This window comes from Cupressus sempervirens, chromosome 3 (genome assembly GCF_028749045.1).
Source record: "Cupressus sempervirens isolate cs-2001-9-10 chromosome 3, ASM2874904v1, whole genome shotgun sequence".
NCBI classification, from domain to species: Eukaryota; Viridiplantae; Streptophyta; class Pinopsida; order Cupressales; family Cupressaceae; genus Cupressus; species Cupressus sempervirens.
The window spans coordinates 1,085,978,014-1,086,005,738 of record NC_143120.1 but is presented as its reverse complement, the minus strand read 5'-3'; positions in this window follow the sequence as shown (position 1 = coordinate 1,086,005,738).

Sequence of the window (27,725 nt, the reverse complement as noted above, 5' to 3'; positions counted from 1 at the left end):
TTAGTAGTGACGTCCCTATTACGATAGTACCAACAATCTATTCAATGGATTGGGATGTTACACATGAGGATGGTTAGGGCCCACGATGGTCTTATAATTTCATTGATGGTTGGGAAGAACTACATACTTAGCTTGGTTGCATTTCTCATTGCGATGTTATTTCTATTTACTGTGATGTTGCTTTTGTACTCAGTAATGTTTCCCTTCTATTCCTTTCCTTTGCTTTTTGACTAGATGGTTATATGTTATTTCTAGCTTTTCATCTCTTAGAGTTCTTAGCTTTTTCTTGATTTTTGTGTTTGTGTATTAACTTAAGATCTCTCACGAGATTGCACTTTCTTGCATGAGGATGCAATCTTTTCATGGTGTAGTAGGTTTCTTTGCATGGTTGGGAACTTCCTCGCATGAAACCCTACATCAATTTTTTTGGCATTTTGGTTGTACAACCAAACATGTGCTCATGTTGTTGTGCCCATCTTCATGTAAAAAGGTACTTCTTTGCATGACATGGTCCACTTCTTCACGGAGAATTCTAGCGGAGATAAGTTCTCGTGCAGAAAATAGGGGGTATCTCCCTCAGTTTTTGAGGTCAGAGTTTCTAGTACCCTTTGGGTTTCTTTTAATTACCTTGGTTAGGCAATTTTGAGATTCTTAGTGCTAGTTGTCATTTTCAAGTTTTTGTCCTTGCAGTGTTGTGCCAATTCTAGTAGTGGTGTCAGGAGATCTGTTGGTTGTCAAGATGGTGGTTAAGTCTTCCATTGTGATCTGTATGATCTATGTGTGATGCAATATTGTGCACTCATACTTGTAAAAAAAATTCCTTGGCTTATTTTTATCCTTGTTCCAAGGATCTCCAAGCAGGGTATTACAAGACCAAACTCTTATGTTTCTTTCAAATATCTCATTATTCTCTTCATAGCCATTAAGTGATTTTTCCTGATATTAGCAGAGAATCTTGCAACCATCCCTACAGTTAATGCAATGTCAAGTCTATTATGTATTACATATTGCAACTTGCCAATCATAGACCTATATAATGTTTGATTCACCTCAACTGAATCATCATTATTTGACAACTTGTTCCCTATCACCATAGGTGTACTTACTAATTTGGAATCCTCTAATCCAAAATTATTCAATATTTCTTTGACATACTTTGGCTGAGTGATGTATATACCATACTTCATCTAATATACTTGAAATCCCACAAAAAAAATGATTTCTCCAAACATAGACATTTGAAAATCTTGCTTCATCTAATTTGCAAAATCCTTACATAAAGCTTTTTGTCCTCCAAATATGATATCATCAATAAATATTTTAGATAGCAAAATATCTTTGTCTTTCTCAATCTTTATGTATAGATTGTTGCTATCATCAGTCCTTTCAAATGCAATCTTCACAAGTATGAAGTCTCTCATACCATGCTCTTGGTGCTTGTTTCAAACCATATAGAGCTTTAAAGCAGTCTACATACCATGTTCTTATTGTTATCATCAACAAAACTTTCTGGCTCTTCTATGTAAACTTCTTCCTCTAATATGCCAATTACAAATGTAGATTTGACATCCATCTGATAAACATTGAAACTCTTGTATGTAGCATAAGCAAGTAGAATTCTTACTCCTTCCATTCTAGCAACAAGAGAAAATGTCTCCCCAGAGTCAATTCCTTCTTCTTGTGCATATCCCTTGCAAACTAGTCTTGCTTTGTTTCTTATGACTTCACCATTTTCATCTAGCTTGTTTCTAAATACCCACTTGGTGCCAATCACATTCTTGTCTTCTAGTCTGGGAACTAGACTCCATGTTTTTTTCTTCTCTATCTATTCAATCTCTTCTTCCATGGCTTTGTACCAATCCACATCTTCTAATTCATCTTTCACTATTTTGGGCTCCTTCATGCTTAGCAAACATGATTCACTTCTGAATCTATTTCGTGTCATTATCCTGGCATCTCTATCTTCAATGATTTGGTCAACAAGATGATGTCTTTTACATATTTAAACAATCTTGGCTCAGCTCTCATTTCTTCATTTTGTCTTTCAACTTCAGAATCATTATGCACATCTCTGTCAGGTATCTCAGCATCTCCTTCATGTGTACTAATCTCAAAATCAAAATGTGCATCTTCGTCATTCTATAACTCGACATCTAAATATAACTCAGATCCTAAATGTAACTTTGTATTCATAGGATATGACTAGGCAGTTACTAAAATTTGTTGTTGATTTCTAGCTTGATTTACAACATCTTCTTCAGCAAGAATTTCTTCATAAAAGTATACAAATGATTTGTATTCTTCTAGTTCTTTCATGGTTTCAACCTCATGTACTTCTATAAATTCATCAAGATTCAGATTTGCACTTTCCACAATTTTGTTAGTGTTAGTATTTAAACACATATAAGCTTTACTTCTTGTGGAGTAGCCAAGGAATATACCTTCTTCACTTTTTGCATCAAGCTTTCCATTCTTAATATCTTTAAGAATAAAACATTTTCTTCTAAATACCTTAAAGTATTTTACATTGGGTGGATATCCATACCATCATTCAAAAGGTGTTGAGTGAGTACCTTTCTTGACTTGCACACAGTTCAAGGTATATACATCAATACTTATAACTTCTCTCCAATATTTTAGACCAACATTCTTCTCCATCATAAGTGTTTTGACAAAATCAATTATAGACCTATTTCTTCTTTTAGCAATCCCATTTTGTGGAGAGATCCTAGGGGTAGATGTCTGTCTTTTGATCCCTTTATCATTACAAAACATCTCAAACTCATTTGATGTGAATTCTCCTCCTCTATCTGATCTCAAGCATTTCATAATTTTACTAGTTTCTTTCTCAATTCTGGCTAAGTACCATTTAAACATTTTAAAAGAATCAAATTTATGTTTCAAAAACATAACTATCATCATCCTAGAATAATCATAAACAAATAACATTATGTATGTATCTCATCTATAGCTTTGTACTTCAATTGGTCCACACAAGTCAATATGAACAATCTCTAGTATTTCTTTAGATGTATGAGCTTTAATCTTAAAGCTTGACTTTGTCATTTTGCCTAGCTGACATTGTTTGCACACTACATTTTCAAGTTTCTTCAACTTAGGCAAACCTCTAACTTTCTTCATGTTACTGACACTAACCAGGTTATCAAAATTAACATGACATAATCTCTTGTGCCAAAGCCATACATTATCAAAATTTTCAAGAAAAGTAGCATCCTCTATATCAAGATAGAATAGATTACTTCTAGTTTGATCATGTTTTCCAATTAGTTTCCCATTTGTGTCATATATCTTAGCAGTCTTGTTTCCAAATTCAACCTTGTATCCTAAGTTATTCAATTGTGACACACTCAAAAAATTATAGTTTATTCCTTTAACATAATAAGCATTATCACATGGAATCTTGTCTGTGAGTTTGATAGAACCTTTTCCTTTTATCAAACATGGTGCATCATTACCAAATCTTACACTATTTCCATCATAACAATTCAAGGTAATGAACTTACTTCTATCTCCAGTCATGTGATGTGAGTATCTACTATCAATGATCCATCTATCATTTTGGTTCACACAAGTCACAAGTGTAGTCACCTCATCATCATTAGATTTGTCCTTCATTGCAACATACACCATTTCATCATCATGTTCATTAGAATCATCTTTGGTTTCCTCTTCAGTAATGTAGCATGACTTCTCACCTTTGTCTTTGTAATCTTTACTATCATCTTCTCTTCTATTCTTGTACTTGTTACCATCTGTATAGTTCTTCTTCTATGTACATCTTGCAGCAATATGACAAACCTCATTATAATTGAAACAAATGATGGGTAACTTACCTTTGAACTTGCATTTACCTCTATGGAATATTCTTGCCAATAGTGCTTCTAATTGTTCAACATCCTCCTCATCTATGTCACTATCACTAGATACATATTTTATCTTTATCTTCTTCTTCTAATTCACTCCATCAGAGTTCTTTAATAACAAATTAGCTTTGAAAGTAGATTCAAGACTCTTAGGTTTCTAATAATCAAAGTTAGCTCAAAAGTAGTGATTCTACCTACCTGACCTTCAAGAGTTATATCATTTCCTAGAATACATCTCAATTATTGAATTGTATAAAATCTAATAGCATAAATAGGTAGTAGTGTTCTCAAGACTTTTCTCAACACAGTATCATCATCCATATGACCACTAGCTCCTCTTATTGCACTAACAACTTCTTTTATTCTAGCAACATCTTGAGCAATATTCTCACCTTCTTCCATTCTTATATCATCAAACTTACCTCTGAGACTCTTAGATTTGGCTCTTAGGGCATCCCACATTTTCTTTGTAGTGTTACAGCCTTTTATATCATCAAATTCAACATAGCTTAGAGCAGAGGCAATCTCCAACATCACCTGATTGTGTTCTTTCTTCTTCTTCATATCTTCAATAGTTAGGGCTCCTATTGGATTAACATGTTCCATTGTAATGGTAGATTGTGCATGATCTCCAATTCCTCCAAGATGTGGCTTCATCAAACCTTTCCATGTAGGAAATTTATCTCTGTTAAGCTTGGGTACTTCTCTTTTAGACATCTTGATCTTTGTGCTTCTAGTACCTTGAAACTGGTCCTCTTAAGTAGATGGCTCTAATACCAATTATTGAACTACTTTAGAATAACTAAGACAAGTGGCGAATTAGTTATCCAAGGTCTAGATATATAAATAAATCTTTTCCCAACTTAGTGAACCCATAAAATATTTATACCCATACATGCATCCATTATGCAATAACTAAAAACTTCCATATTACCATCAAATCAACTCGTAGAAATGTAAAGCATGAAACATAATAATTCATCAACACACTTGACACAATGATTTACATGGAAACCCAATTTGGTAAAAAACTACTAGTAACATGCTACTCATTTTCACTCTTTTGAAGTGATGCCCTATGAAAGGCCAACCCCTAGAGGACTTTAGGAAATTCACTTGGAATGCCACTTGGTTAGAGGATTTACAAATGACTATTAGGTCAACCTTAATCCAAAGGATATACCCTAGACCGATACAATTGTTAGAGAGTAACAATAGAGCTTTGATTTGATACAACTTACAACTTCTCTTGTAGATTTCAGATCTCTGTTTAGTCCTTAATTCTTCTTAACCTTCATACTTTGTAGCTCTAACAACTTTTTCACCCTTCAAGCATTCATATCCTTAAGCATTCTTCCTTAAAATGCCATTGTAGATTCTCCTCTTGGGTCACTTGATGAAGAAAAACCCTTAACTCCTTCTCCTCCTTAGATTCTCGCACATGACAACTTTTTCTTCATGGCTAGACATTCCTATAAATTGGAAATTAGGATATTTTCTCGCTCATTTTCCATTGTCCAATTTAGGATTTTGGATGGATTAGGTATAATACAATGTATCTACCCATATCTTGTATCTCTTCTAGAAATTTCTTGTAGAATCCATTTGAATTTGCCTCAAAATAGTTTATATCAAATTCTGTGCTACCAGCTCATCAACCTTATCTTTCTCCTGGTTCACAAGTTTTAAGAAAACAAACTTGTCAACTTAAATTCAAAAAATCTTCATATTTTAACATAATTCAATAGCTTGGCATTATCAATCTTCTAATGCTTGGCACATACTACGTTGCTCATCATCAACCATAAAATCACTCAACATCAACTAAAGTTTATTGATGCTCGACATCAACTATCTTGCTTGACATCCACTAGAATTTTCTTTTACTTGGCTCCAACTAACTTTCTACTTGGCTTGCACTAACCTTTCTCGGCACCTACTATCTACTTGGTCAAGCTTGGCAGACAAACTTTGTGTAACTTGTTCTTCTAAACTTTCTTAGTGTAGCCAACATTTGTAACCTTAAGTAGATTATCAATATATGATGTCATTACTATCTTAACTGATCCTTGTGGTTCATTACATAATCATAACTCAACATTTCCTCTAGCTGCTATTGCTACCTCTTATTAATCAAATCATCTTCATCAATCAACTAAGTGATAGTACTTGAATCTTATAAGCAGTTGTCTTACCAGCAAATAGAAGGTTTGACATCAATGACAAAACAATGATTGAAACACATTGTCTTCTTCAATAATCTCCCTTAACAATGATCTTTTCAATTAGATTTCAACATTACTTTCTTCATCTTTTTGATATTCACCAAATTTTCAAATTTCACATGACATAATCTTTTGGGCCATAACAAAACATCTTCTTGTTGTGCAAACATACATATCTCACTTGATAGATCTAAATAGAATAAGTTACCTCTAGTCTATTCAACAATTCCAATTAGATTACCATCAGCATCATGTATCTTTGCCTTTTTGTCGTGAAATTTAAATCTATAACCTATTTTGTTTAGTTATGAAACACTCAACAAATTTTAGTTAAGTCCTTCAACCCAGTAAACATTGCTACATGTTATCTTGTCAATCAGTTGAATAGTTTCTTTACCTTTTATAACACATGGGATATCATTACCAAATTTAACACATCCACCATTGCATGGACCTATATCTTCAAAATTTTCTTTTGTTAAAGAATGAGATTGCTGAAAATAGATGGATACAAGTATCATAAATCTGCTTCAATCATTGTTTTGTCACCAATGTCAAACCTGTTATTTTTTTGGTAAGATGACTACTTATATTATTTAAGTACTATCACTTATTTTATTGATGAAGAGGATTTGATCAAAAGATGTAACAATAGCACCTAAAGGAAAGGTTAAGTTATGATATAAAAAGGAGTACAAGAATCAACTAAGATAGTGATATCATAGTGCATTGATAATCTAATTAAGATTGCAAAGGATGGTTACACTAAGCAAGTTTAGAAGAATAAGTTAAACAAAGTTTGTCTCCCAAGCTTGATCGAATGGATAGTAGGTGCTGAAAAAATTTAGTGCAAGCTGAGTAGAAAATCATTTGGAGTTGAGTAAAATTTTATTTTAGTGTATCCTAAGAAAAACACTAGATGCCAAGTAAAGTTTAGTTGATGTTGAGCTTCAGTAAACTTTAGTTCATGCTAAGTGATTTTACAGAGGATGTCGAGCAATGTAGTATTTAATGAGAATTAGAAGCAAGTTAATGTTGAGTATTAGCATTATTAGAAAAATCATGAATTTGATGGATCTGAGCCAACAAGTTTGTTTTCTTGGATTGTGTAAACTAGGTAGAAGATAAGATTAACGAGCTTGTGGCATAGAGTTCATGGTAAACCATTTAAAGGTGAATTCAAAGAGGATTGAAGAAGAAGTTTCCATAAGTGATATGAAATGAGGGGTAGATTCATTGAATCATGCCTAATCTATCCTAACCCTAAATTGGATGATGTAGAATGAAAAATATAAGATCTTAATTCTCTGTTTAAAGGGATGGTTGGTTAGAAGCAAGGGTTGTCCCATGCGAGAACCTAAGGAAGACAAAGATTCAAGGGCATTGCTTCAATTATTGACCTAATTGAGAGCATGAATTGGCATGTTAAGCAAGAAGGCTTAAGAGTATGAATCCTTGAAGGATGAACAAGCTATCAAAGCTAAAATGTGTGAAAGCCAAGCAGAATGGAGGATTGAAACAGAGATTTATACTTTGCAAACAAAGTTGTAAGTTGTTATCAGATCAAGCCTTACTATTCCTCTCTAACAATTATATCATTCTAGGGTAAATCCTTTAAATTAAGGTTGACCTAATAGTAATTTGTAAATCCTTTAACCAAGTGACATTCCAAGTGAATGGTCTAAAGTCCTCTAACAAGGCTCACTCCTAACAAGGTGATTGAAATCCTTTAAAAGGATCATATTTAACAATGTGTACTATAACCTTTAACAAAGTTGACCTTTCACAGGGCATCACTTTAAAAGAGCGAAAAAGAGTAGCATGTTATTGGTGGTTTTTCCCAAATTGCACTTCCATATAAATCATTATGTCAAGCGTGTTTTTGAATATTTTATGTTTATATTTTTGCAAATTTATTTGATAGTAACCTACAAGTTTTAAGTGATCGCATAATCTTATGGATGCATGCATGAGGATAAATGTTTTATGGGTTCACTAAGCTGTGAAAAGTTTTATTTATACATATGGACCTTGGATAACCAATTCACCCCACACCAACCCCCACCCCCTCCCCCTCCCCCCCCCCCCCTCCCCTGCCCCCCTAAAAGTTATTCTAAATAATTCCAATAGTCTTTATCACTAGTCATATGATTAGAACATCCACTATCAATTGTCCATCTATCACTTTTGTTCACATAAGAAATTAATGTAGTTTTCTCATCTTCATCATAATCTTCTTTCATAGCAACATAGACAACTTCATCATCATTACTCTTAGATTTATTATCAATCTTTTCTTTCATGATATAACAAGATTTCTTACCTTTGTCATCCTTGCTTCTACTGTAGTCTTTTTCATCTCTCCTTCCTTTGCACTTTCTTTCCTTCCTTTCATCATTATCTTCTCTGTCAAGGCATCTAGTAGCAATATGACCAAATTTTTTGCATGAAAAATAAATGATAGGTAATTTACCTTTGTATTTACCTCTTCTTATTCCTAACCTTTTTTCAATGAGGGCTTCAAGTCTTCAAGTTCATCAATCTCTTCATCAAAACTATCTCTTTCACTCTTCACATATTTTCCTTTCTTTTTGCTAAGAACAAGTTGTGACTTGAAAGAAGATTCAATGGTAGCAAGTGTGTAGTTATCAAAATTAAACATCTCAAAAGTAGTAAGTCTACCAATTACACCTTCTAAGGTCAAGTTGTTACTTGGTGTGCATCTTAGTTCTTGGATTGTAGATACTCTAATGACATAGCTAAAGAGTAGAATTAACAACCTCTTTAACTCTTGTACAATATTGTACTATGTTCTCACCTTCCATCATTCTTGTATCATCAAATTTTCTTCTCATGATTCTGATTTGGCTCTTAAAACATTGTCATCACCTCCATATATGGTCTTCAATCTATCCCACATGTTCTTTGTAGTATTGCAATCTTTTAGGTCATCAAATTTGGCATAGCTTAGGGCCAAGGCAATCTCCAACATTGCTTGGTTATTATCTAATTTTTTTCTCAATTCTTCAGCAATCAAAGGAGAAATTTTTAATTCTACATATTCATTGTCCTAAAATTTGACAGTAGCATTACTGATACTAGATATGTGTAACTTCATCAAGGTCTACCATGTAGGAAAGTTCTACTTGTTTAACTTAGGTACATCTCTCTTTTTCATCATGATCTTTAGCTTTAAGTACCTTCAAAATTTTCTTTGTAAGGACTGTGTTTTGATACCAATTTTTAGAAATGTTTAGAATAACTAAGAGGGGGTAGGGGTGAATCAATTACTCAAGGTCTATATGTACCACTTGAATGATTAAATATTAAACACCTCATTGTTACACTTATCCTGTTGTTTCTTAGACTCTACTATAAACATATCATAAATATAACTGGCATTGCATAATGAAAAAATTATCAAATGTAAACATTCATCACAGTTTGACACTAGGATTTTACATGGATACCCAAATTGGGAAAAACCACCAGCAACATGTCACTCTTTTTCACTCTTTTAAAGTATTCTTTGTTAGGATCCAACCCTATTAAAGGTTACAATACACATTGTTAAATGTGACATGGTTAGAGGATTTAATCACCTTATTAGGAGTGGCCTTGTAAGAGGACTTTGATCATTCCATTTAGAATGTCACCTAGTTAAAGGATTTACATAGACTGTCAAGTCTTCAAATAATTATTAGGTCAACCTCTATTAAAAGGATTTCAATAAAAACTATTTGTAATGATAAGAAAGAAAATATTAGGTTTGATCTATCATTACAACTCACTTTTGCTAGTTTAGATCTCTGTTCGGTCCTTATGCTAGTTCACTGATAAGCCTTTTACTATCATCTCTAATCTTGATCTTCTTGGACACCTTTCAAGAAATCAGTCCACTCTTATCATCAAAACTTAAGTCTTTTTCTCTAATTCACAATCATCATATCTACAATCTTTCTCCTTTAGCTTCACATTCACACTCTTTTGTGTTTTTGATAAACCTTGATCTGTATTCCTTTCTTCATATACAAACTCGCTCATACACACGTTGGCTGGGCTCGACTAGGATTGACTTGACATGAACGAAATTTTTGGTTATGTATCTTTTTAAATAGGTAATTCATGTTTTATTTTTTTCTACATCCATCATAGATTTTAGGTTTATGATTGGATTCAATTAGATTCAATGTATCTATTCATCTTCTTGATCATCCTCTAAAAACTTCTCTAGAATCCATCTGTTAGGTCTTTACCTAATTGCCTCCTTGAATTTAATGATCTAACTGATCAATCTTATATTCAAAACATTTTACATCTCCCAAGAAATCAACTGAGTCGACATGATCTTATGATTTCTTTGAATTTTGTTCTCTTACTATCACTCGACAATTTGTAATTTTTGATACTTGGTTAACACTAAAATACTCGATCATTATAAATATTTATTGGCTCGACATCAACTAGCTTTCTTGGTTGATGCTAATGCTTGATCAACACTATATTTTATTGAAACTAACTATAGCTCGATTAACACTAGCACTTCTCGACACTCCTTAGTATTTTACTATTTTTCTTGGCTTAGCTTATCTCTCTTGACATCAAAAAATACTTTGCTTTATCAAATTCTATCTAATAAAATGTCCATTGTAGCTTTATTTTCATAACTTCAACCTTTCCTCTAGGTGCTATAGTTATGAGTAACTTCTTAGATCCTCTTCATAAATTAAATAGATATAACATTTAGATTAGGTGGCAATATGTCTCATGCATAGATTTGACATCAATGACAAAACAACAATTGTTCTAGTTGGAAGTTTCCAATAGTTTTCATGGGTTGGTTCAATTTTATATAAAGTTTAAGTGGACCAAGGAGGCTAATGAAGGATTTGAAGAATTAAAACAAAGGGTGGCTACACAACCCATCCTGGTGTTAACTAGCTTTGACAAGTTTTTTATTGTATAATCTAATGCAAGAAATGTAGCTACGAGAGCAATCCTAAGTCAAGAAAGGAAGCCTGTAGCATTTTTCAGTAAAAAACTAAATGAGTGAAAGTCAAGGAACTCATCTTGTGATCTAGAATTTTATGCATTGGGTCAAGTCCTTAGGAAGTGGACATATTACCTTTTTTCGAAGGAATTTCTAGTCTACACTAATAATCAAGCTCTAACTTCATAAAAACACAAGAGAAGTTGAGTCATAGACATATCAAGTGGATGGAGTTCCTTCAAGCATCTTCACGATAAAATATAAGAAGGGTCAAAATAATAAGGTGGTAGATGCACTCAGTAGAAGGTTACTTATTGTCCAATAAATCTAGCTACTATGTATTGGCATTAAAGGGTTCAAAGACCTATATGATAGTGATGAACATTTCTTAGAGGCTTATAAGGTATGTGTTAATTTGAACAACCATCTTCATAGCTAGTTTACTAACAACACTTTGCCAAGTGGGTTATTATTTAAAGGAAACAAATTATGTGTACCCAAGGGGTCTATGAGGGAAAACCTCATGTAGGAAAAACACAATGGGAGTCTTAGTGGACAAATAAGACTCTAGATGTAGTCCAATGGTCTTATTAATGGCCAAAGATGCAAAGATATGTAAGGAGGTATGTGAAACAAAGTGTAGTTTATCAAAAAAAAAGGGGAGATATTCAAATGAAGGATTGGAATAGACTTTACCAACTCCTAATAAACCATGGGAGTGTCTTAGTATGTACTTCATAGTGGAATTACCAAGAACAAATACTGGTTTGACAATATCTTTGTAGTGGCTGGCAGATTTAGTAAAATTAGTCATTTTATGCCTTGCAAAAAAACTCATAATGCAATCTATTTTGCTCATCTCTTTTTCAAGGATATAGTAAGGATTCATGGATTACCAATTAGTAGGGCCTCTGATAGAGAGGTGAAATTCATGGGGCATTTTTGGAAAAAATTATGTAAAAGACTAGGCACAAACTTGGTATTTGGTTCAACATACCATCCTCAAACAAATGATTAGATAAAGGTGATTAACATAATACTTGGAAACCTTCTAAGGTGCTTGACAAATGAATATGGTCAGGTGTGGGATCAAGTACTTCCCCAACTTGAGTTTTCCTTAAATGATAGTGTAAATAGGTCTATTGGTAAAAGCTCATTTGAGGTGATCTATGGAATCCATCCAAGAGGAGTATGTGAAAATAGAGAGTTAGGGAGTCATGGAGAAATCAATGGACATCCCAATGACTTTTTCCAATCTATGAAATAAGTTCATAAACAAACAAGAAAGAATTTAATGGAAGAGAATCATAAAATTAATTCTACGGTAGATGAAATAAGGAAGGATCTACAATTTTAAGTAGGAGATTGGATGATGGTACATCTCAACAAAGTCAGGCTTCAAAAAGACAACCCAATTAAGTTAAAAATAAGGAGGGTAGGACCATATAAATTTATAGCCAAGAATGGGAAAAATTATTATAAGATAGACCTTCCCAAGGAATTATCTATCTCCCTTATATTCAATATGTGTAAGATATAGACAAGTAGAAAGGTCCTGATGTAAAAAAGAAAGAGAAAAGTACAAATATTGATAGTGGTGTAAAGGAGCTCAAAATATTTGTCCAAGTAAAGCCATAATCTAAAAATATCCTATATTCAAGGGTTAAGAAGAAGACAAGACATAACATCTACATGAAGTATCTTATCAAATAGAGACACCAATTTGAATTAGTGGCTACTTGAGTAGTAGATAGTTATTAGAGGACTATTTTTTTGGCCTAAATCCCAATAAAATATTAGCTTATAAGTGGTTTTTGCCAAACCACTAAAGAATAAGGACTGTGAATGAGACCCAAGTGTGTCTCAATTTGTTAGAGAACCATTAGGATGTGTGGTTAAATGTTTTCCAAGGAGTTGTCAATAGATTGTTATGAAAGGTCAAAATTTGCAAAGATAGTCTAAGTTTGGTCAACAAGTCAATCTAACTTCAAAATACATGGAATTGAGTGTAAATGTGATAAAAGAGTTTAGAAGTACCCAAGTGATCAATCTACACTCACTTGGAAGGTAAATAGGTTGTAGAAGTGCAAAAGTGCAAAACATGCAAAAGTTGTCATGACAACATTGACAACATTGTACAAAAGAGGCAAGAAGTGGTTGTGGGTTAGTTGTGATAGTTGATACACAAGCTAAGGATTTATTTAATGTCATCCAAGGTATTAGAGAAAGTTTATATTTTTTTATATATGGACTTTCTTAAAGAAACTAACCTGATTTCCTACAAATATTTTTTCTTAGTCACTTTGCGACTCAAGCATCTATATGTTAATGGATTGGCTTTAGAGTCTTGATTACATGGTTGGATAGGAAATTTGATATACTTTCTTGGTTTTTATTTTTAGATTGATATATTATTTTTTGATAGGTGGAATAAAAATATTTCCTCTATGACTGATTCACTAGTCATTATAGAGCTGGAAGACTTTAAATGGCCCTAGCATAAGTTTCAACGATGGAAATTTTATGGCCTCTTGGAATATTTTAGGGCACAACATATAATTTGTACATATGGATTTTATAGATAAGATTTGTAAGCTTTATATTTTTAACATCAAGCCTTAGGCAAGACAAGGTCTTTCTGACTAGGAAACTTGATGATTATAGAGCTAAGTTCCTATTTTGGTTGACTCCTATTGTTGCTGAGTTTCTTCATGTGCCAAGTGAGCTCATTGGTTTGATAATGCTTGGTTCTTTCTTTGGATGAGTTTTTATGTGATTGGTTCTTAGTGTGAGCCAACTTGTTTATTTAATTAGAATCATGAATTTAATGTAAGGATCCTATATTGGGATGTGTACAAACCATTTTGAGGTTGGCTTCTCTTACGTAAAGGTCTAGAATCTTCTACAAATTTTTTTGGAAAGTACAATTAGAGGTGTTTAGGCTTAGATTAAGCATGGATTAGAGATTCTAGACATAGATACAAATGATCATAGAGATCAAGTCTAGAGTTAAAATTTGCAGAGATCATGGATCTTGAAGTTGTAATTTTCTTGTATTGGTCATAACCTAGAAGGCCTTACAACTAGGCATTTTTGCTGATAATTTCATGAGTCAATAAAGATATTGTTGTTTATTCTCTCCTTGGTGTTAACTCTACAGGGTGTTTGGACTATTAGGTATTCCTTTGAACCTAATTTTCTAATCATACTTGTGTCAGGTGGTATCAGAGCTTGAGGTTTGTCCTTGAGAATATTGGATCGTGTAGAACCATAATTAATTTTGGTTATAAAGTGGGAGATCTATGAATTTTACCTATAACTTGCAGAGGGTTATGATCTTGAGGAACTATTCAAAATGGTTTGAGGTAAAGGGAATGTTGATAATTTTAAATTGGACATGTCGAGACATATTGTAGCCAAATTAGATGATGTGGAGACAACCTAGAGGAGAGGAGTACATCTTGATGATGTGAGTGATGATGAAGAAATGACACCAATCCCTAATCCTAAACTTGAGGAAGATCAAGATGAGAAAAGATTATTGAGAGTTTTTCTAGGGCACATTCAAAGCCTATTATAAAAATGGTTCCTTGAACCCACAATAGTGGGTTACACTTTTTTTCCTAAACTGACAATGAACTGTGAATTTTCAAGAAAACTTTCACTTTCAGATGCAAATTGTCATTTAACGATTAGGAATTTGAAGATGAACTAAACTAGAGTATTTTACGATTTTCTATGTAGAATCTAAATATATATATTTTTAAAAAAAATTAACTTTATTTGATTGAATTATTTTTTCTCCCATGAAAGCCGGTATGTTATCAAAAACTTGGTTTTTAAAAAGTGACATTGTTTTTGACTAACATAACTTTTTTTCTACAATAGATATCAATGTGATTCTTTCAAATTTAGTTTGTTAACATCCATACCAAAACCATAGAGGTGATCTGATGTTTTTATCCTTAGTATTTCATATTTTATTAGCATTTAAAGTTGACCTAACATGAATTTTGACATACATGGCTTTTGACACATGTAACTTATTATATATTTACCTGATTTCAAAATTTCTTTTTTTGATTGATAGAGGACTTGAATAAAAAGACGGTAGTTATTTTTCAAATTTTTTTTCTCTTACTTACTATTTTTCCATGAGCGTTCAATATAGAGACTTATTTTTTAGAACGAACCTCTATTCAATTCACATGCAAAAACATATACCTAACAAATTCAAAATGTATCAAATTCATAGTCATTATAAATCTTGTTCAAAGTACTTCTATCATGAAAAATGACATGATTTTAGTGCTCCATCTGGACCTAGTAATTGAGCCTGGAAGCCATGAAAACAATTGAAACTATTATAGAATTTGTAAAAGACATCTAGTTTTCTAGTTTCGATAGAAACTAACTTTCTATCGAAAGTTTTTACATAGTTTCGATAGAAACTATTAATATTTAGTTTCGATAGAAACTAAATAGTTTCTATTGAAACTATTTAGGTTGATTTTTGTCCTAAATAGTTTCGATCGAAAGTATTTAGTTTCTATCGAAACTATTAAGGACCCTTTTCTTCCATTTACTTAGTTTCAATCGAAACTAGGGTGCGAATTAGTTTCGATAGAAACTATATGGGTACTTTCTATCGAATATTTTTAGGCAAAAAAATCATCCTTTGCAATTTTGGAGGAATTTCTTCCTCCGAAAAAGTGTAACCCACTATTGTGGGTTCACCCCATTGATGTGGTTGAAATTCAAGATTGGAAACTACAATGTGAGCAATAAGCCTATAGATTGTTGTCATATTTTGTTGGGTAGACCTTGGTAGTATGATAGACATGTTGTGCATGATGGTCGACTGAATCAATATACTCTTTGGGTGAATAGAGTGAAGAAAACATTGTTTCCTTTGATTGAAGTTCTAGATCAGGTATATTGTACTACTCTTAGAGTTTGTATGGTCACTGGAAAATAATTTGAGAAGGATATGAAAAATAACCAAGTTTCTTTTTCTATAGTTCCTAGAGGGTTGAGTTGTGGTAGTAATGGCCAAGTGATAGAATACAATAGAGGCCAAGTGATAGTAGAAGCTGACAATATTAGTCGAGTGCCAATAGAAATAGAAAACTTGTTGAATGAGTTCAAGGAGATTGTTGCAGAAGATATACGTAGTAGTTTACCAGTAGTAAGAAGTATACATCATTGTATGGATATGATTCCTAGAGCTAGCTTTCTAAATAAATCACCATATAGATTGACACCTAGTTTGTAGGGTGTTTGGATTGTTAGGTGTTCCTTTGGCCCTAATTTTCCAATCATACTTGTGTCAAAATGAAGGGCTAATGGATTGGCTTGTGCAATCCAAGACCATCAAGGTGTAGTTTGGTGTCTAAAGAATTACTATGCAAGGGTTGAAGGAAAATTGAATACATTGAAGTGGTGTTTGAATCCTTTGAATGTATTGAAACCCTTGAAATTAGGCCTAATTATATGAAGGCACTATATGGGAAGGCTAGGAACTTGAAACCCTAAAATCCTTGAGTCCTCTAAAAAGGGTATCTAGAATGCAAGTTATTTTAGGGTATTATTTGGAAAGCTTAAAATTTATTGTCAAAATACTCAATTAGGAGGCCTAATTAGGCCTAAAAGGCTGCTATTCCTAGTAACAAGGGTTTTCAAGGAATCACTTGTGAAACCATGAAAGTTGTGAATAAGGTGACACCAAAACTAGTTGAAATGCTTATTTTTGAAGCCCCTACATCTGATTTGTAGTTGGTCATGGCCATGGTGTATTAGGAAGTGGACTTAATGAGTTAGGTACAAGAAAGGAAGAGTGGAAGGTGTTGAGTATAAACGGGTCTTTGTAGAAGGGGAAATTGGATAAAGAGTTCCTCTAGATTAGGGTCATAGAGAGAACCCTATAAAGCTCAGGAGGACCTTATAAGAGACCTAAAGGGGATAGGGCTCAAGAAGAAAGATCCCCCTATAATGATCCTAGAGCATAAATCTAGATAATATAGGTAAATATCCAATCCTGTATTAGTATCTCTAGGGTTGGCACCACACTCTAACTAAATAATACAAAACTAAATATGAAACAAAGCTCAAGGAAAGATACTAAAGCAAGATCAAAATATCCTATGAAAGTTCTAATCACATGAGTGTCATGAGGGTAGGTATCAAAAGATAAGAATGTTCCTTAATTGCTAACATGTTATTCCATAAGAATGTAAGGGTATTGTTTGAAAATATGTATCTAGCCAATATTCATTCCATCAAATCAAATCACAAGACTCTATGTCTCATAATTAATTATATTATTTGGACCAATTTTATAATAAGATCATCATGTAGACATATGATTTTCACATATCATAGGAGACATTTTGCTAAGTAATATTCATGATCAAAAACATATTATCACACACAATATTGCAGTATCACCTCTAGTTGGTTAAGATATCTAATAAATATAAGCATATTATTGTCAACATAAATTATATAACATTTGGAGCCAATCCTTAAGACAAAATGTACCTTCAAATAACCTTAGTGTTTAAATTAAAACCCTTAGTACTTAAAATTATAGGTCTAGTTTTGAGAGGTATTACAGTTTGGGGAAAGGTACTAGATCTAGTGTGAAAAATAAGGTGTAGTCTATCTTGAATGATATGTTGGAGTTGAGGAATGATATTCAAATGATGACTGAATTGGAGGAAGAGGTTTTTGGTATCTTCAATTACATGGGGTAGTTTCTCTTTTAGTTTTTTTGGTTTTCTATTTTTTTCTATTTTGTTCTATCACCTTTTATTATTCCTAGGTGATAGGTTGGTCTTTTTTGATCTATCATTTTTTGTTTTGATTTGTTTCTTGCTTGGGAACTTTAATGCTTAATCTAGTGTAATTTGTTTGTACATGGTTTTAGGACCTTTCGAAAGCCTTTTTTAAAGTATAAATATTGATAATTCCAATTGATTTTTAGTACATGTGAAAGCTATTGAGGGAAGAGAAAGTTGGAAGCCTTCCATGCCCAACAACATGATTGTTGAAAGAATAAACTAACTAGTCAAATAATTGTTATCTCTAAAAGTTATGCCTGGACTAGATTCTAACTTAGTCAACTTTGAGTAAGATGGAAACACTCCTAGGTAGTGGGAAGTACCTAAATTAAGAGTAGATCTTTGGGTTATTAGTTGGCTCCTCTTGATGTCTCACTGATTTACTTTTTCAACCTGAAAATAAACTAGAGTGGGAAAGGGTTAGAAGGATTGCTTGAAAATAGATACTAAAAAAGTAAAATGGGATGATACACTAGATGGTAGGATGAAGATATTGTTGGCTTAACTCAATGAAACACTTCGAGGTAGCTAACAAGAACACAATATTGAAAAGGGTCATTCATATATAAATATAAGGGTGTACTTTAGACAAGGAGTTGAAGGGAATGCTAATATTCAAAATGCCACAACTTGAAAAAGAGTAGAGTATCTCTACTTGCAACCTACATGAACAATCAAATCTCACTTGCAGTTAAAATTGAGATAGAACTGAGGGATTCAAAGATTATATCTCAATAAAATTTATCAAATCAAAATTTTAAGCGACAAAGAGACACAATAAGGGTTCTTAGATTGTTCCTTTATTCATATTTCAAAGGTCATTAAACAACATTCATCCAAATTCACTATAAAATAAAGTGGTTTGTAGAAGAAAAGCATGAAGGATTCCTAGGAGATCTTAACAATACTATCTTGCATAAAACTTTAAAACTTCCAGTCCTTTCTCCACATCTTGGGAATCCTTAACTAGGATTACAACAAGCTTCACATGGGAGGGGCACATGTAAAAAATTCACTAGAAGAGTAAAGATATTTCCAAGAACTTACATTCACCTTTATGTTCTATACTCTCCCCATCATGGGTAAGGCCAGGTGTTTCTTGTTGCAGGAGGGCCTTAATTGCTTTTTTGCTTCCTGTAGCATCTAAAGATCAAATCCACAACCACCCCCATTTACATTGTCATTAACGATTGCAACTGTCTATGGAATGAATCATATACTCTTGGTGATTGTCCCATGGAAATTGATCAAATCTGATCTCCATCATCTCCATACTCAATTATAGAAATGATATTCATTAAAACTGGGTCTTTTGAATCACCGACTCATCCTTCAATCAATGTCAACTTGCACCACTTCATTTTTGTGTTGCTATTGCCCCACCCTAGGGTCAAAATTTAGCTAACTACCAAGTCATATCTATGTGCCACAACATGATAGGCTGAACCCACCACCCTTTTTTTATATTGATATATCATCATGCTGACCATATTGACTCATGATATCATGATATTATGATCTTACAATTAGGAGGAACCCCTTGTTGACCCCTTTATTTCCTCTTGAAAAAGTATCACGTGTCAACCATTGATTCATTGCATTTATGTTGTCTTACTAGTTGGACCCACTAGGACATGTTTCCTATAAGCACTTCCCCGTATTGTGTAAAGTTTATTCATGTTCAGAATGTGGGCATACACCCATAGTAGATCCAAGAAGATCTAATGATTAGGAAGATGCACGATAAATGTTGTTGAAAGTTGAGTAAAAGAGGGCCCATCATGCTACATGTCATTCCTTCATGCCTCGATAGTCAAAACAATGGGTTGAGAACCTAACTCCACAACCAAGTGGTAAGAAGGGAATCATGTTATTGATGCCTCAACCATGGTTTACCTCTAACCTGGTGCGACCATGAAAACATGTAGAAATCATTGCTTCATGAGTTAGATCTTGATCCTAGCATTTAATTTCATGACTACATATTTCAAGGGGTGTGAAACCATGCCCTAAGTAGATAAAGACAAAAAATACATTGATGAAAGACTTAGGGATAAAAGATATGCATGGTGCTTTTATGTATCCCTAATTGCGTGGCAATAAATGGGTCCACATATGAATGTGAATGCATGGCAACCATGCTAGATAAAGGAAACTAGTCAACCAATCCACTTTGTGCATGGTGATAAAAATGGGAAACAATAATATGGCACACAATAAATGGGGTAGTAACTAGAATATTGAAATTTCCTAAGAAATGAACATCCAAAATTGGAAACCTCTAATGAGCATGTCTCATTATATGCTTTCTAGAGCGGTTGATGAGACCTCGATATTCCCAAGAGAAAAATCATTTATTAGACTGAAGATGCATGTTGTCAACATCTTATTCTTAAAGAGAGGCATGGAAATTTTGCCAACAATATTTTCTGAAAAAAAAACTTACCAAATAAATGTTAGAGATAGATGATATCATTTTTAAAGTATACTCTCCATCCTGTAACTACCTCAAAAAACTGTAAGAGTTATGTGTATTCATGGAGAGGGAGAAGAATGAATAGATATCTCTAATTACAATGACAACACAAGCATTGAATTTGTCATTTTAGATAATTATGGTCTAGTAAAAGGATCCCCCTTAGATGGAGTCACCTCTTTTCACTTCTTATAATGGGTTGACAATAGACATAGTTGTTGGAATACAAACACCATTGAGAGGGGACAGTGAATCAGTGGTTTAAAATACTTTTAAAAACTTGAAACAATTACAAGTTATAAAAATTTAACACACGAGCAAGATATTTAATGACTAACAAAGTGATATGATATTTTAATGTGGAAAACCCCTTAGGGTAAAAAATGACTTTGAATCTAAAACTTTATTAGCCTCTTGGGAAAATATTTTAGAGCTACAACTTTGGGAAGCACCAACACCCTGTTTTAGAAACACCAATTTCAAGGAACACCAATCCCTTACACCTGAAGTACCAACTTCATGAATACAAGAAGCACCAACTTCCAAAATGAAAAAATGAGATATAAAATCAAAGGATCATCTCTATTACAATACAAATCATGAATCACTAGTTTCAACTTCTTGTTGAAAACAAAATGCAAGATATGCTTTTATTCTCTTCAAAACATCCAATATCCAAATATATTTTATTTTTCCATTAAAATATCTGATTGAATACTAATATGAATGAATGAAGCAGAAATATATAACCCTTCTTCTACCTCTGATAAACTTCTTCAATAAAAATCAAATCACAAATATGAAAATAGAAACATAAAGCATTACCCTCTTCTTTGTTGTTAAAAATTTGCCTGCAAACTATTCGGTCTACAAGGAATACCACACCAATTCGGCAACTTCTATCAAAACCACTTGTTGGATGTTTTAGAGGAATGTATCCTCTACTTATAAACTAAGAAATTCAAAATTTTGGAGGCAGTTACATACCCCAAACTGCCATTAGACCAAAACTGCTCAAAACTACCAAAACTGTCATAACAATTTGGTACCTATTTTTGATAAACAAACTTTTTCTGTTTCCACACATGCATTATGCAAAACTAACAAAGACCCATTTTAGCTAACTTTGAGGCCTTTCCAAAAAGGTATGATAGTTTTGGTCTATCTAATAAAAAAGCTTGTCGACTTTCAAATAGACCAAAACTATTTTTTTAATATTCATTTTCAAAAACAATGTGAACATTAAGTGTTAATTGTATAACACTTAAGTATTTTTCTTGAATATGTTTTGAAAAATATTAAAGGAAATCAAATAAGATAATTATATGATGTTAGCCAAACCATATGCTCATTATGTTAGCCATATCATATGCTCATTATTGACATCAATGACAATAATTAAAGACCAAATACCAAGGGTTCAACATACTTCCCCTTTGGCATTGATGTCAATACCAACTTCCACCTATATATCCATGTGTACCTATATATCCCATATCTGTACCTGTATACCTGTATACTTATATATCCATGTGTACCTATACCTGTATATCCATCATGTAGACATCTTCATTTTTCTCCCCCTTTGACATCAATGAAAAAGGAGATATACCAACATTTAAGTGTAACAAAAAGATAAGCAAAATATGCTCCCCCTAAAATATATCACTCATTTATAAACTTATGCAAGAGAAGAGAGGGATAAAACCCCCAATCTTGTTCTTAACCCTTCAAATGTGGCTCTTAAGAGAGGTTTTGTAAATATGTCAGCAAGTTGATCTGAAGAATGAACAAATTCTAACTCAACATTACCATTCAAGTCATGTTCCCTTATGAAATGATAATGAACATCAATGTGCTTGGTGCATGAATGCATAACTAGATTCTTAGAAATGCTAATTGCACTTTGATTATCACAATAGATAGGAACAAGTTTAGACACTATTACTTTCATATCTAATAAAGTTTGAACCATCCAAAGAACCTATTGACAACAAGAACATGCAGCTATATATTCAGCCTTTGCAATAGAAAGTGTAGTAGATTCTTGCTTCTTACTATGCCAACACACTAGCCTATTACCCAAGAAAAATGTCACTCCTGAAGTACTTTTTCTTTCATCTAGACAACCTGCCCAATCTGAGTCAGTATAAGCAACAAATCTAAAATCATAATATTTACGATACCAAATCCCATAATCCAAAGTACCCTGAATATTTTTTAAAATTATTTTAACTACCATAACATGAGATTCTTTAGGTGAAGATAGAAATCTCGAAACCAAACATATAACATGCATGATATCAGGCCTTGAAGCAGTGAGATATAGTAAACTAGCAATCATGGATTTATAAGTAGTTTGATCAACATCAAGAGAATCATCATTTTTAGTAATTTTAGATCCTGTTATCATTAGTGTTCCCATAGGCTTACGATCTTCCATATGAAATTTCTTTAACATTTCCTTTGCATACTTAGTTTGGGATAAGAATATACGATTTTCCAACTCATAAATTTGCAGCCCAAGAAAATAGGATAGTTCCCCAAGCATGGACATTTCAAATTCAAATTGCATAAGCTTTGAAAAACCTTGACTTAAAGCATCATCATTGGATCCAAATATTATATCATCAACATAAACAAGAACAATGAGAAGATAATCACATGTACCATATATGTAAAAATTGCTATCAACACCATCTCTTCTGAAGCCATTTTTTGATAAGATACTGATCCAACCTAGAATACCAAGTCCTCAGAACTTATTTCAAACCATAAAGAGCCTTTTTTTAACATGTAGACATGATTAGGATAGTCTTTTTTCTCAAATTCTTCATGTTGATCCATATAAACCTCTTCATCAAGATAACCATTAATAAATGTCATTTTAACATCCATTTGATACATTTTAAAGCTCTTGAAAGTTGAATATGCAAGAAAGATTCTTATTGCTTTAATTCTAGCCACCGGTGCAAAAGTTTCATCAAAGTCCACACCTTCTATTTGTACATAACTCTTACAAACCAATCTAGCCTTGTTCCTTGATATCTTTCCATTTTCATCAACTTTATTTCTAAAACCTTTTTAGCACCTATTACATTTTTATCTTTAGGTCTAGGCACTAATTCCCAAGTTTTTTTTTTCAATTTGACTTAGTTCCTCTTTCATAGCATTAACTCAAAACTCATCCATACTAGCTTCTTTATATGATTTAGGTTCAATTTGAGATAGCAAATAGAGATTAGCACATTCACTACCTGTAGTTCTTGTTCTCGTTTGTATACCTGCATGTTTATCCCTATAATCTATTATTGAGGATGATACTTCTTCAATCTTGTTCCTATAGCCTTTGTACCTGTGGGTTCTGGTGTTTCTCTTTAATCTTGTATCTCTTCTTTAGGTTCAACAACTTTATTATTTTCTTCTTTCAAGTCTTTATCATTGTCTTGTATGAAATTATTATCCATTATTATTTCCTTTTTATCCTGCATTTCCTTTTTGTCCTACACAACTTTGTCAACTTTCACATGTATGGTTTCAACAAGTTTATTCAAACTTTTATTAAAACATTTGTAAGCTTTACTTTGAGAATAATATCCTAAAAATATTCCTACATCACATCTTGAATCAAAGCTTCCTATTTTATCATTAGAATTCTTAATGAAGCATCTAATTCCAAAAATTCTAAAATGCTTAACAAATGCAGGATGTCCATACCATAACTCATAAGGAGTGTACTTCATTTTTACCCTTAGTTGTGCCCTTTTTAAAATATATACTACTATTTGAACTAGTTCTTTCCAATACCTATTTCGTACTTTAGATTCATCTAACATAGTCCTTGACATTTCTTTCATTGTTTGGTTCTTTCTCTCAACAACTATATTTTGTTGAGGTGTTCTAGATGTTGCATATTGTCTTTTGATGCCATGTTTTTCAAAATAATCAACAAATTCATCTGAAGTAAACTCACCAACTTTATTTAATTGTAAGCATTTAATCTTCATGTCTGACTCATTCTCAACCATTTTCCTAAAAATCTTGAACTTGTTAAATGCCTCTGATTTATGCTTTAAGAATGTTACCCATGTCATTCTTGTATAATCATCTATAAAAAGCATGAAATGCTTTTCACCATTTAATGACATTATTCTTGTAGGACCACATAAATCAGTATGTACTAATTGCAATGGTTTAGAAGAAAAATATTCTTTTCAAGGAAAAGATGCCTTTGTTTACCATGTTGACACACTTCACAAATAACATTCTCTAGCTTACTTATACATGGAAAAACTCTTACTTTCTGATGCTTACTAACTTTTACCATGTTGTCAAAATTCAAGTGCGCAAGCCTTTTGTGCCATAACCAACTTCTATTCACCTATCCCATAAGACAAACATCTTCATGATTATTAGTATTTGTGATATCTTTTAAATTGTACACATTCCCTTTAGATCTTTTACCTGATGCAACCAACTGTCTAGATTTTAATTTGATTTGGCAACCATGGTCATCAAAAACAACTTCATATCCATGATCACAAATTTGGCTAATACTTAGAAGATTTTACTTTAATCCATCAACATAATATACATCATGAATGGATATTTTGTGATGCAGGAGCATCCTAGGTTTCCTTGTTATCCTACTCATTTTTGTTCATTCTACAGTTGGTGCCAAGTTACTGTAGCACTCTTTATGTGTCGAGTTACTATAAAACTCTTCATGTGTTGAGTTACTGTAGCATTCCTTCATGTGCCAAGTTACTATAGCACTCTTCATGTGCTGATTTACTATAGCACCCTTCATGTGCCGAGTTACTATAGCACTCTTCATGTGCCGAGTTACCCAGTGTATGCTGAGTGCTAGTTTTGGAAAGCTTTCTTTTGCCGAGTAATCTGTGTCTAGTTCCTATTTGGGCCGACTTTGCTCGCATTTAATTTTGGTATAGGTAGTTATATTTTTTGAGAGCTGACTTGTGGCTTCTCTATGTTCTAGAATGTTCTGTAAGCCATTTTGGCAAGTATATATAGAGTATTTAGGCTTAGATTTAGGCAAGTTTTTGGGAGAAGAAGTTTTTTGGAAGAAGATTAGAAAGTGAAAATTTGCAGTTGGATTTTTGAATGTGAATGTATTTGTAATTGGTCATAACCTAGAAGGCCTTACAACTGGGCATGTATGAAGATATCTTGATGAATCAATAAAAGTGATTCACTCTTCTTCCTCCTTTGGTTGTTGTTTGGTTGTTGTTCTTTGTGTTCATTTTTGTTGTGTTAACTCTTGCAGGGTGGTTTGGATAGCTAGGTGAGCCTTTGACCCTAGGGAGGTTTGGATAGCTGGTTGAGCTTTTGGCCCTAGTTATTCATCCTCTTGCCTGTTTTAGTTGGTATCAGAGCTTGAGATTCATCCTTGTGGAGATTGGATCGTGTGGAACCCTAATTTGGATTTGGTTGTAGGGTGGTAGATCTATGGATCTGACCTATAACTTGTAGAGGGTTACGATCTTGCAAGAACCTGATTTGTGAAGATGGTTCGTGGTAGAGGAAATAATGTTGATAATGCTATATTGGATTAGTTGAGACAAATTTCAGCTAGATTATATGTTGTGGAGACAACCCAAAGGAGAGGAGCACATCTTGAAGATGTGAGTGATGATGAAGTAGTAGAACCAAACCATAATCCACAACCTGAAGAAGATCAAGATGAGGAAAGATTGTTGCGAGTATTGTCTAGAGAAAATTCAAAACCTGCTATAAAATTTGTTCCTTATGATGGAAAATTGGATACCAATGTTACGTTGGATTGGATCTCTGATATGGAGAAGGTCTTTGAGTATGAAAACACTCCTGATAATAAAAAGGTGAAGATTGCAGTCACTAGGCTAAAAGGTCATGCATCACTATGGGGGGAGCACTTGCAAACTGATAGACAAAGGAGAGGAAAGGAGAAGATCAAAACTTGGCCAAAGATGGTGAACAAGATAAAGAACAAATTTCTTCCTGCTAATTACCAAGTTAGCTTGTTGAGAAAGGCGCAAAATTTGAAACAAAAGGACATGACTATAAAAGAATATACTGAGGAATTCTATAGATTAGACATCAGATCTAGACATGTGGATGATGACGTTGAGAAAATTGCAAGGTACATTAATGGATTGAGATCTGGAATACAAGATGAAATAAGCTTTGTGAAGTTGGAAAGTGTAGAAGAAGCATATCAATATGCCTTGAAAGCTGGGGATATCTTGACAAAGAAGCATGAACAAAGACAGAGAGGTAGAGGTGGTAGATTCCAGAGAGGCAGAGGTAGATCTTATGGAGAAAGTGGCGGATCTGACAGTTCTATGCAAGAGAAAGGAAAATCTAAATGGAAGAATGATGACAAAGGCAAGACTAAATGGAAAAATGGTAATTCTTACCAAGGAGGCACTAATTCTTACTGAGGAAGACGTAATTCTCATTCTAGAGGTGGATTTATGGTAATTGTTTTAGATGTGGCAAAGAAGGGCATAGATCCTTTGAATGTAGATCTTATGAAAGTGGGCAGAATAATAGAAATGTTATGATTCAAGAAGACATTGAGAGTTCACCAATTGGACCTGAGGCTAGAGAAAAGTTGATGGTGAGAATAACCTTATGTAATAAGGGAGGTGATGAGGAACCTGTTTTAAGGAGAAGTCTTTTCAAGACAAGATGTAAGATGGCTAGAAAATGTTGTAAAGTGATCATTGATAGTGGAAGTTCTACAAATCTGGCATCAAAAGAGCTAGTTACAAAGTTGCATTTGCAGAGGCTAAAACATCCCAAACCTTATCATGTTTCATGGATCAAAGATGAGCATAAGATATTGGTAAGTGAGCAATGCCTTGTGAAGTTCAAAATTGGACATTACTTTGATGAAGTTTTGTGTGATATTATGCCCATGGATTGTTGTCATATTTTGTTGGGTAGACCTTGGTAATATGATAGATATGTTGTACATTATGGAAGATTGAATCAATATACTCTTTGGGTAAATGGGAAGAAACAAACATTGTTTCCTTTGATCGAAAGTCCAGATGAGGTTAATTGTACTGCTGTAAAAATTTGCATGGTTAATGGAAAACAATTTGAAAAGGAAATGAAAAATAATCAAGTCTATTTTTCTATAATTCTAAGAAAACCCAGTTTTGTCAATGGAGACCGAATGCAAGAAATAGTGTTAACCAAGTGCTAGTCAGTGGTGACCGAATGACAGATGGTAGTATTGACCGAGTGCCAGAAGAAATTGTAGAGTTGTTAAATGAGTATAAAGAAATTATTGTTGAT